Source organism: Rhinopithecus roxellana, chromosome 1 (assembly GCF_007565055.1).
Source record: "Rhinopithecus roxellana isolate Shanxi Qingling chromosome 1, ASM756505v1, whole genome shotgun sequence".
NCBI lineage: Eukaryota > Metazoa > Chordata > Mammalia > Primates > Cercopithecidae > Rhinopithecus > Rhinopithecus roxellana.
The window spans coordinates 38,015,676-38,026,376 of record NC_044549.1 but is presented as its reverse complement, the minus strand read 5'-3'; positions in this window follow the sequence as shown (position 1 = coordinate 38,026,376).

The window sequence follows — 10,701 nt, the reverse complement described above, 5'->3', positions numbered from 1 at the left end:
TGTCCAAAAATTCTCTGGGGTTGCAAGGAAGTTATAGAAAGAGCCTGTACAGAGAAGTAGAGATTTCTACTCTTAAAACACCACTCAGAGTAAAAGGTTCATTAATACTGAATTACTAAAAATGTTGTCTGTTGGTTGATTGGCCTCCCTTGTGGCGATCTGCATGCTTTGTAATTTGTGAATGAAGGGATTGAGTGCTTTGTAGGTAAAGGGAATTGTCAGAGTAGTGGCAGTGGACTACTAAGCCCAGGATGACTTCCCCTGAGGAACTCACAGCTCAGCCTCCAGCCAAATATCTCACAGGAGTTCTGGCCTTTCTTTGTGGAGGTATTTAGTCTCTACTGAATTTAATTGGCTTAAAACTACATTAGAGAAGATATTATACAGACAACTCATTTTCATAGGAGCAGCTTTCTGCCTTCACACATGCTTCATTCCATGTTTAAGTGAAAACTCATGTCAGAGTCCAGAATTCATTTATTTCATCTCCATGCTTTTTGCCTATTTTCATCTATCGGACTCTAGACCCTGGAGATATAATAGTAAAAGATGTCCCTCATGGAAATGACATCATCATTGGAGAAAGAGAAAATTAACAAGAAAATAAATATAGATAAAATATAATATTAAATAATAATCATTGCCAGGAAGAAAAAGCAGGAGAAAAGATTTTGACAGATGATAGACTTATCAGACAAGGCCTCTTAATGAGCTAACACAGAAACAGGAGGAAATAAGGGGATAAGCCATGTAAAGATCTGGGGGAAGAACATGTTCACAAGAGAAATACCATAAAAACACCTTGAGGTGAGACTAAATCTGGCATGTTTGAGGACAATAGGGGCCCTTTTAGCAAGATTGAGTGTGTTAGTCCATTCTCACACTGCTAATAAAGACATACATGAGACTGGGTAATTTAGGAAGGAAGTTTAATTGACTTATGATTCAGCATGGCTGTGAGGCCTAAGGAACCTACAATCATGGCAGAAGGGGAAGCAAACACATCCTTCTTTATATTGTAGCAGCAAGGAGAAGTGCTGAGCAAAAAGGGGGAAACGGCCTTTAAAAAATCATCAGATCTTGGCCGGGCACGGTGGCTCATGCCTGTAATCTCAGCACTTTGGGAGGCCGAGGCGGGCAGATCACAAGGTCAGGAGATCGAGACCATCCTGGCTAACACGGTGAAACCTCATCACTACTAAAAATACCTAAAAAAAAAAAAAAAAAAAAATAGTCTGGCGTGCTGGCAGGTGCCTGTAGTCCCAGCTACTCGGGAGTCTGAGGCAGGAGAATGGCGTGAGCCTGGGAAGCGGAGCTTTCTGTGAGCCGACATCGCTCCACTGCACTCCAGCCTGGGCGACAGAAGCGAGACTCCTTCTAAAAAAAAAAAAAAAAAAAAAAAAAAAAAAACCATCAGATCTTATGGAAACACACTCGCTATCATGAGAACTGCATGAGGGTAACCAGGTAACTGCCCCCACGATTAAATTACCTCCCACTGGATTCTTCCCACAACACGTGGGGATTATAGGAAATGGAATTCAAGATGAGATTTGGGTTGGGACATAGTCAAACCATATCAATGGGAGAAAAAGAGGAATATTTATAGCAATTGAATCTGGACAGGTAAGCAGAAGACTAACCACACAGGTTCTTGTCCATAGTACAGACTCTGCCTGTTTTCAGAAATGGGGAAGAGCACATTAAAGAGGTGATCAAGGGAATGACATAAAGTGAGTTAAAAATCACCATACTACCATGGAAACATTACTCTTTAAAGCCAGAACGGGCAAAACAAGATGAAGTAGGGGCTTTCTAAGGTAGTTTAGGTGAAAAGTGATGGCAGCTTGAGTGAGGGTGATAGCTCTGGAAATGGTGAGCAGTGATCAAATCCCATCTACCTTAATAGGTAAACCAACCAGGCTTGTTGATATATAGGTTGTAGTTTATCAGAATAAAGGGGAAACCATAATGGCTTGTAAGGTGGAGTCTAAGCCAATGGGGTATGAGAATGCCATTTTTAAGAGAAGAGACACAGGGAGGGATAGATTTAAAGGCAAAGGGACATCAAAAGTTCTATTTTGGACATGCTAATTCTTATGACTCAGACATCCAAGGGGAGATGCTTAATAGAAAATCGAATATGTGTATTTAGAACTTGAAGGCATTGGGGCTAGACAAGAAAATTTAGGATATTTAAAAATTATTTCTATGGGAAATCTCAAAATATATGAGACAGAATAATGCAAAGAACCTAAATTTCCCATTTCTTAGTTTTAACAATTATCAACTGATTATTGATCTTGTTTCAACCATATCTCCACCACCACCTGCCACCACTTTCTTCTCTTTCATATTATTTTGGAGCAAACTTCAGACATTGTATCATTTTATAAGTAATACATATGAATTTTAATGTGTATATGGCCAGTTTTTAAAACCATGGATCTGTTCACAATTATCTAGGAAGAGAGCAAATAGACATGAGAAGATGGAAGAGGTTTGAGTTTCACTCCATCCCATAATTTAGGGGTCAGGAAGAGACTCCAGCAAAGACCAAAAACAGCTGCCACCAAAATAGAAAATTAAGCTAAGGGAATCTGTTATCTTGGAAGCCAAGTGAAAATAGTATTTCTTTTGTGTCAAATGTTTCTGAGAAGTAGAATAAGAAAGACACAAAGAATTTACCATTGAATTACACAAGGTAGAAATCATTGTTTATCTGACAAGAGTGATTTCCCTAAAATGATAGAGACGAAATATGGAAATGAATGGGTTAAGGACAGAATGGCAAACAATTAAGTTTAGGCAGCAAATATAAATAACTCTTTAGAGATGATTCGTTCAAAATAGGAGGAGAGAAATGGGGCAGGAGTGAGAGGGTCACTTGAACATCAGGTCAAGGAATAATTTAACTTTTATATCATAGAGGATATTGCCAGTTATTAATATGCTGATAAAAATCTGCTACAGAGGAGAAAGTTGATGATGTGCAGGAGAGAGAGTGGTCAAGTGCAAAGCGAAATCCATAAGTAGGTGAAAGGCAAAGGCCTTTAGTGCACATGTGCAGGGGTTGTCTTTAGATAGAGCAGTGGCAGTTCATCAATTTTAGCAGGAGGAAAGGCAGCATATATTGATCCAAGTGCAGGCAGGTTGGTAGATTTGAAGGAAGAGAAGTGAGGGTTATTCCATTCAGAATTCTTCTATTTTTTTCAGCTACATAAATATTGAGGTGGTCATTTAATAATGAAGTTAGTTATATCTTACTGAATATTTCAGAAGAGAGGAAATGGTGTGAAAGAGTCCTCTTAAAAAGTGAATGCATGAATTTAGGAAATATAGTAGACTTGCTGTCAGTCTTAAGGTTCCACTTTAAAGGTGTGGTCAAAATTTTGACTAGGTTTAGTTATTAAGTTTGGTGGAGGTGTTTTTCCACCTACTTAAGCTGCTCACATACAGTAGTGGAACAAGAAAACAGTCAAATTTTACCAAGTAGGGTTTTAACATGTTGGAGAAAAACCAAGTTTGAGTTGATGATGTTTGCAAGGGATTGCTTATAGTGATTAATCATGGCATTTAAGATAGGTTAAACAATGAAATAAAAACAGGAGAAGAAGGAAGAGACAAAAGAAAGAATTGGTGATTAATGAATTGGCAGTTTCGCTGGTGTCAAAGCATTAGAGCAGTTCTGAAGCTACAGTGAATGACTTTAAAGAGTAGGAAGTGAAAGCAGAGACAGGATTGATTAAAATCAAGATATCTGAGTTGATGATAACAATCCATATAGTGAGCATCATGGCAATAGTTGGCTAAGACTGGGAAAAAGATCACTGGAAATAAAAATAACAAATTGATTGTCCAAAGTGTTGAATTGTCTACCTATGGTGAACAATTAAGAACAATAACTGAAGTGCATTCAAAGACAGGCAGCAGGTTCTTGTTTTGTTTTGGTTTGTTTTGTTTTGTTTTGTTTTGTTTTGTGACAAGGTCTTGCTCTGTCACCAAGGTTGGAGTGCAGTGGCATCATCACGGCTCACTACAGCCTCGACCTTCCTGGCTCAAGCAATCCTCCCATCTCAGCCTCCCAAGGAGCTGGGACTATAGGAATGTGCCACCACACCGGCTATTTTTGGTATTTTTTGTAACGATCAGGTTTTGTCCTCTGGTCTCAAACTCATAGGCTCAAGCAATCCACCCACCTTAGCTCCCCAAAGTGTTGGGATTACAGGCATGAACCACTGTGCCCAGCCATTGAGCAGGTTCTAAATATATTGTAAGGAAATAAATGATGACCAGATGGCCAGTAGGTAGTCCAAACAAGAAGTAGTTGCAAATTGTGTGAAATGATGGCCAGCTTCAAAAACCCTTGAGTTATTGAGGGTAGAGGAAGGAGAAATGATCTGGTATGGTAGCAAAGAACATGACCAAGCCCTCCTTTCCTTGAGGTACTATTTTCGGGAGAAGGATAGGATATTGGAGAAAAAAATACCGTCCATTTAGATGACTACAGGGGTATCTTTGATCTCAAAAAATATTTAGGTTTCAGTTAGGCAAGTATGAGAAGAACATGATGAAGGCTGTTGTGAGAGAGCTAAAGAGAGGCAAAAGTTTAGGTCAGATTTGGGTTGTATAGAGCTTGGTAAGTCTGAGTCCACCCATTGACAGATGACTACTTCTGTCAATGACTGCAGTAAGCAGGGATGAGAGCTTGATAGGTGAAATCCTGTTGAATGTTGTGGTCACCCTGTTGTTAAGGATAGTTAGCTAATCATTGCCTCCTTCCTCCCTAGCATCAATCTCCTAGGTGGTTTGTAGTGCTAAAGCCCTGGTTTCCTAGCGAGGGGAATGTGGTTTTACCATAATCACCAGGGGTTCACTCAATTTCAAAAGCAAAGATCTGTAAACTTGTTTTATAGACTACAGCAGACAGTGTCTTGCCAAGGGGAGGAGGAGGTTTTAGCAGGAGTAGATGGTCAATAAATGCTCTCTTTCTTTCTTTTTTTCTTTCTTCCCTATTAAAAAGAAATAGTCTCAGGAAATGGAGGTATGATATAAAGTTCACAGAGTCTGAATTAATTAAGTCTTGTTAGAACAACATAAGGAAGCCTTTCTCAAATTTTACACTGTGAAAGAATCATCTTGGAAACCTAATAGAAATGCAAATTTCTGGGATTCAATCACAAAAGAGCTATAGATCTGAGATGGGTAAGGGGCACCCTATGTTCTCTTTTGCCTAGGACAATAAACTTTATGCTCATTAGTCTGGCATAATTATTTATAGCAATCTCTTTCTCTCTCAAAAATGTCCTGATTTGAACAATAAAGTATATGGTAACCTTAGAAATAGGATTTGCAAATCTGCATTTAAATAAGCACCCCAGGTGACTTCAATGCAAATAGCCTAAGTTCCATGCTCTGAAAAACTCCACTTGAAGGGATGATACTGTTCATTTTTCCAGTCGTGGTCATTATACCTTTTCTGATCTTGTCAAGTATGGTCCACTGAGCCCAGGTCCCCATGTTTAAAAATAGCTGCAGGAGTCCAATGGGCATTATGAAAAAGGCACGTTGATTTATTCAGAAATGACTGAATCTTACTCTGAAATGACAACTATATGTAATTTATTATCCCAGCTTATGCATATACAGAAACACATGTATAAACAAAGACACACAGAAGCTAAGCCTGTGGAATAGTGTGTACTCTGTCCTAGGCATTCTTCTAAAAGCACTTTACATCCATCAGCTCATGTAAACCCTAAAACCACACTTTGAGTGTCCAGTAATATTATTTCTACTTTAAAGTGTGGCACAGAGAAGTCAAAAAATTTGTCCAATATCACACAGCTAATACGTGGTAGAGCTTGGATTCCAGCTCAGGCAAGCCAGCTCTCAGCCTACACTCTTTTTTTTGTTTGTTTGTTTGCTTTTGTTTTCATTTTTGTTTTTTGAGACAGAGTTTCGCTTCTTGTTGCCCAGGCTGGAGTGCAATGACGCGATGTTGGCTCACTGCAACCTCCGCTTGCTGTAATCAAGCGATTCTCCTGTCTCAGCTTCCCGAGTAGCTGGGATTACAGGCATGTGCCACCATGCCCAGCTACTTTTGTGTTTTTAGTAGAGATGGGGTTTCACCGTGTTGGTCAAGCTGGTTTCGAACTCCTGACCTCAGGTAATCCGCCCGCCTTGGCCTCCAAAGTGCTGGGATTACAGGCATGAGCCACCACGCCTGGCCATCAGCTTACACTCTTAACCAGTAGTAAGAGTTGTGTCCCACACTCTTATTCTGGGGATTTATGAATCTTCATTTCCTTCTCACTAAAATCCTGGTGATAATCCTTACCAGGTTACCCACTTGTCATCACTTTGTATTATCTTATTTCTACCAACCTTCAATGTGTCCCACTGACTTCTTGTCTGTGTTTTATTATGAGTGACATCAGAATCTTTATTATCTGTAGATGGCCTTGTCTTTTCAATCACAAAATTCTACCAAAATTATAGGCTTTCTTCACTCCCAAATGTGGCAAGAGAACTTATTCATTGAGCACTTACCATCAGCTGTTTTGTTGCATTATACATAATTTTCTCCTTCAATCTTCATAACAATTCCAAGAGGTATTTTTATCTTGTTTTTTAAAATAAAGAAAATAGAGTTTAAAGAGCATAAGTCAGAAATTAGTGGGACCAATGTGTGGACTGGGCTGCTACTTGGAGAGCTAGAGTGTACACCCTGCTTTAACACCAGCAATAACTATTTTTCTGTTTTTTTTTTTTTTTGCCTCTAATGCTCCCTTTTCAACCTGTGTTGATAATAGCATAAGAAATGTTCCAAGTCCATTCTCTTTGGTGAAGAGAGCCATTCATTTGATAAAGTCTAAGATGAAAGCAATAACATAAAAGATATACTTTCAGCAATATATGAGGTGTTGCTATTTAACCGTTTTACACTCAATTGTAAGTCCTCCTCCTCAATCTAAAAATGACTTATTTGGCCAGGTGCAATGGCTCACACCTATAATCCCAGAACTTTGGAATGCCAAAGTGAGAGGATTACTTAAGCCCAGGAGTTCAAGACCAGCCTGGGCAAGAAAGCAAGACCCTGTCTCTACAAAAAAATGTAAATATTAGCTGGGCATGGTGCCATGCACCTGTAGTTCCAGTTACTTGGGAGGGTATGGTGGGAGGATGACTTGAGCCCAGGAGTTCAAGGCTCCAGTGAGCTATGATCACACCACTGCACTGAAGCTGAGGCAACAGAGAGAGCCACACTCTGTTTCTAAAATGAATAAACCAATTTAAGTGAAAAATAAATAAAAATGACTTATTTTATAACATTTACTCATCTATACATGGGTCTACCCATCAGTAAAAGAACATTATTACAATGGCCAGATGACTGATAATTAATTAAAATAATCCTGAAAATACCCTCCTCTGCCTTGGTGGATATGTGTTAGGGGGACTAGGGCCATCGATTGCACTAAACATCCTTTACATACAGCTGCTGCTCATCGATCTGGTCATAAAATATAGATTTGAAAAAGGATCAATTCTTCCACACTTTCAAATAAGAAACCTCAATACTGAGTTGTTATAAGAAACTTTGCCATAGTCAAGACATATAGGATACCAAGGGGGGACAGGGGGAAAGGAAGCAAAAAGCTGAACAAAAATGACTACCACAGCCAAGGACACAAAACAAGTCCCCTGAAAGTGATTGCCTCTGACATGGCCTGAGTCTCTTTCAGATTTTTTAAAAGGCTGAGTAACTGGGTATAAATCCTCAAAGCAATGTGACAACCTGAACTATCCTGTGTCTATAAAATCTCTACCTTTTTTCATTCCCTAAGTCCATACGGAGTCATATGTTCCTCATTGGGAAGCTCAGGTTCAAGACAGCGGTAGTTTCTACTCTCAAAAGGAAGTAAGAGATTAAATAGATATAATATTCTTGCTGTTTATCAAAAAATGGAAAGGGCACTGAGTTTTACTGTTGGAAGAGACCCCAAAGTCCCTGCAGAGAATATATAGCTTGGCTTCATTTCATCAGACATTTCTCCCAACATTGCTAATGCTTTCCTACTCAAAGGGGAAGCCTTTGGAACTTCTTGAGAGTTTGAGGTTCACATGATGTTTCCTAATTATAAGACGTGAAGGGCTGCGTCAATGCATCTAGTTTACAGTCACTTTAGTGCTGTGGAAAATCCATTTGGTAGATGGACAGATAGATGATAGAAATATACACATACGTGTGTGTGTGTATATGTTTTAATGTACATAGAGCTGCAATAACTATCAGTATGTATTGAGTAAAATTAGATAACCATAACATGTAAAATTTAATTCAAATTTGTACTCTGTATGTTTATGTGCAGGAAAATTATCAGTCATTATAGGGCTCAAACCAGAAATTACATCTTCCTCTTGGACAACCTGGGAGTAGTTTCCTCGGGTTTAGTACATGGAAAAAAAAAATGCATTTACTGACCCTCACATTTCTTAACCAACATCTAGTCACTTTTTTGGCATCTTAAAAGTGGAGAGATATATATTCTAGATAGTTACAAGAGGATGTGTACTTTTAAACTCTGTCTCATTTCAGTTGAAGCATGTTAAAATTCTTCATTACCTGTTTTTATTTTCATGGACACAAACTGTCTTGTTCCCTGCACATATACCAGGATTTTAAGATAAGCTGACTACAAGTCTTCATTTAACATTCAGTGCACATTTGATGTCTCAATAAAGTTTTGTTGATTGAAGCAAGAGTAGGGGTTAATGGAGTTTAGTGCCATCATATTATATGCCCAATGATGATTTCAAAACCCTACGGAGATTTTTCTCAGGTTTTGAATGCACTTCCCAGTTATTTAAATCTGGCACAAGGGAGAAAATAATCACTTCATGACAATTCATGTCACAGTTCTATTTTAAGCACCAGGATGCAATCTAAAGTGATCATCCTTTTATTGTTGTTTTCAGGATAAGACTGGGGCTGCTTCCCATTTATCTGCCTATAAAATGTGCAACAATAAATATGCTCGGAGTCAGAGTCCCAGCTTCACCATTTACTAACTGTGTGACCTTGAACATGTTCTAAGCCATTATGCCTTGGGTTTCCTATTTTAAAAGGAGGGGTGACAATAATACGTTAATGTGTAGAGATAAAATAAGGATTAAGTGATAGGAAGCCTTTGAAAAAATTTAGCGCAGTCTCTGGCACCCCTGCTCTTTAATAAACTTCCCATAACAGACGTAGAACAGAATTTTACTGCCTAAGGATCCCACTCATCCATTTAATCCCACTCATTCCTCTCAGAGATCGGGAAATGAAGGCCTAAACAGATGAAGTGGCTTATGCAGATGGTTAGATGCTGAGCCATGACAGAAGCTCTGGACAGGAGCTCTGGTTTCCCTGTTCTCAATATTTGCCAAGCACAAGTTTGTCCATTAAATAAAGGTGGTAACATCAAATATATTGTTCTTCCTGAATTCCATGAACCAGGTGAACCAAGTTGGTGAATTAGGAGTGCCTTGGTAGCTATGTGGTTTAAGGGAAAAAAAAAAAAAAAAAAAACATGAGGCTGGGCACGATGGCTCACACCTGTAATCCCAGCACTTTGGGAGACTGAAGTGGGTGGATCACTTGAGATCAGGAATTCGAAACCAGCCTGGCCAACATGGTGAAACCCCATCTCTACCAATAATACAAAAATTGGCCAGGTGTGGTGGCAGACACTTGTAATCCCAGCTATTTGGGAGACTGAGGCACGAGAATCTTTTGAACATGAGAGGTGGAGGTTGCAGTGAGCCAAGATCACGCCACTGCACTCTAGCTTGTGGACAGAGTGAAACTGTGCCTCAAACAAACAAACAAACAAGCAAGCAAACAAGCAAACATGGGTTCTGAGTTATCACTAAGTAGTTAGATAGGCTTCAGCTCTTCCTCTTGAGTTCCCATCAGGACAACTGGCTCCATTCTAGGCCATGAAACATCAATCTCTGCCATTTTTTACTCCTCAACTTTATGAGCTTCAGATAGCAATACTTCATTCCTCAAGCAATTGTTGAACACCTCCTAAATGCCAGATGCAACACTAGGTTGAGCCACCCACAAGTTTCTAAAAAACCAAGTTCCTTGTTTTCCCCCTTCTGGTTCCCAGTTACATCTTCTTAGCCCCATAGGTCTCTGAAAACCAACATATTACTCTCTTAGAGTCTTGCCAGACAAATTATTTTAAAACCCTCTTCTTTGGTCTGGGAACATACCTTTCTCCTTGTGACTGCCCAATCAGCGTATTTTGGAGGAAAAGTAGTTCTCAATTATCTTATCCAGTAAAAATGCTAAATGGGTTCTTGGCAGCTGGAGATAGAGTAAGGTAAAAAGAGGGAGAAATCACTACTAAATAATAAGTCAGTGTCTTGCTCCAGTTTGCATAAGACCTCGGCTGTTTTCTGTCCTGCTTCCCAGAAATCACTGAGGCAGAACATCTAAGGACTGTGCTGCAGACTAATTGGATCGAGCCTGAGTAGGGACCATGACCCAGGGAGAAAGTTGATGTCACTTTTAGTCAGAGGGCAGGAAAGTACATTCTAGAGACATGCTATTATGTACTGCTGAGATTAAAAGAAACTTAGGTTCTAAAAATTCATGGAGAAAGAAGATTTTTAATGAGAGTTTTTGTTTATTTGCATTAGTGA